Here is a 2,146-nt window from a genome sequence, read left to right as displayed (position 1 = left end):
TGTGTTTTGAGCTCAGCTTGTATTTCATGGGTTGCAGAAGTGGGCAGCCTGTCATCTTTATGCTGGATTTCTGTTTATGTGATGTTTAGTCCCATAAAAAGAACAAAATCTATGTACAGTGTAAGGACTGCCTCATCACCAGTCCAGAAGGAACCACCATGGGTTTATTAAGCATATACTTGCATTCCAAATTCTGCGTTAGGAATGTGTGATAAGTACTTCACAGCTACATGAAGCATTGACATTTTCCTCCTGGGTGCAGCTAAGACAGTTGTATTCCTTTGTGATGTAAGAAGCACAGAGGGTTTACATAAATGATAGGGGTTCAGTCAAACTGTGCCACAGCCCCATGCTTCCTGTCATGAAATCTCTCTGAGAGTACTTCTTAACACTTTATGCTCTCTCTTCAATGCCTCGCTCTCTCTGATCTAAGGGAAGATCTCATTTTAAAGTAACCTTCTGTCCAGCTGGGTGAGTGTTCACTAAAACTGGGTTTCAGGCTCTTCATCCTCTAATTAGATGCTCTCAGCAGACTGAGGAGTGTCTCCAGATGAAATATAGGGTGGTAATAGCAGAGAAATGAAGACCCTTCTTCATTTCTATTCAATGAAATCTTCAGCATAGTGCCACAATCTGATACATGCTTCATTAAGATTTTCAGTGGCACCGGTGTGTCCTCAAATGTCTGCTTTGAGTGTCACTTTAAAGAAAAAAAAAAAAAGAGAGAGAAAAGAAAAAAGATTTTTGAGCAGAAAAGCAGATTTGTTCAGTTTTCTGTAATCGAACGCTACCTCTGGTGGCAAGCTGGAGTAGCAGCTCTTGCTCAGTTTTGGCTACCTTGGTCTCATTTCTTTCCTCTTGAATGAGAAACTGAAATCTACATGTAACTGGAAGAACTAAGAATATGTATCACTTTGACAGCATCTTCTGCACTTGTACAAGTGAGCTGTGGTCAAACAGAAGCAGAAACGGGCAACTTTGTGCATGACATTCATGCACTTCAGATGGTGAGGTTTGATCTTACAGACGAGCAAGAGAAATTGGGTATCTGGAGCCCTTTAAGGTTTGAAAGCCTTGTCGTTAAAGCATAATTAAGACAAAGGTGAATATTGTTTAGGTGCTGCTAACTCTAGCACTGTGTTATATATGCGCATATGTGTGCAGAACAATAGAAAGCCTGCCAGTACAGAACATGGATCATACTTCATTATGAGAACATCTTTATTTCATTCGCTATTTACAACTGAATCTGCATCCAGAATTACAACTTATTTTTTTCCTGTCGTTTTAGTGGCAATATTTAAACAATTTCTTTATGTGAACATGCATCTGAATTCATCAATGAACATGCAGCCCTGAAGCATCCCTGCGCCACTGACCCACACAGAGCACCAGTGGAGCAGTTATTTGCGTTGAACTAAACCAGCACCAGCCAGTCATCTCCTTAAGCAACAGAAGGAGAATCCCTCAAATACAACACTGAGTTTATTAGATTTTCACCAGCCTGGCACTGCTGGTGGACTAGCCACTGCAGGATCATTAATACTTGAGTAACCGGTGAGAATGCTTATGCCCTCTGGCAGTCAAAGCCCTATATTTACTGGGTTTCTTCCAGTTTTGATGACTATTTCCTGAAGAAGACTGAGCACAGCTCAGCTCAGGAGCTCTTCAAATGTCTTTGGGTGGAAGGTTGGACTGGATGATCTTAGAGGTCTTTCTCGGCCTTAATATTTCTTTGAAAATACATCTTTACAGGATGTTTCACCGTTCTGAGATTCACTGCATTTTCCCTCTCTCTCATTTAGTGATTTGTTTTTTCTTGCTTCTACTCTCATTAGTTGTTTCTCTTTCGATCCACAGTTTACACCTTCTTTCCATTACTGAGACCTGAGGTAAGGCATTTCTGCTGCGTTTCAGCCATGCTTGGATCATTGTTAATCTCAGCTCAGTCTGCACTATTAGTGGTCCTCGTTCTTTCTTTCTTTCTTTCTTTCTTTCTTTTCTTTTCTTTTCTTTTCTTTTCTTTTCTTTTCTTTTCTTTTCTTTTCTTTTCTTTTCTTTTCTTTTCTTTTCTTTTCTTTTCTTTTCTTTTCTTTTCTTTTCTTTTCTTTTCTTTTCTTTTCTTTTCTTTTCTTTTCTTTTCTTT

Source organism: Lagopus leucura, unplaced genomic scaffold (assembly GCF_019238085.1).
Source record: "Lagopus leucura isolate 7727_CA_CO unplaced genomic scaffold, USGS_WTPT01 Super-Scaffold_739, whole genome shotgun sequence".
Lineage (NCBI taxonomy): Eukaryota > Metazoa > Chordata > Aves > Galliformes > Phasianidae > Lagopus > Lagopus leucura.
The sequence above is the reverse complement of the archived record's forward strand: the minus strand, read 5'-3'. Positions refer to the sequence as shown.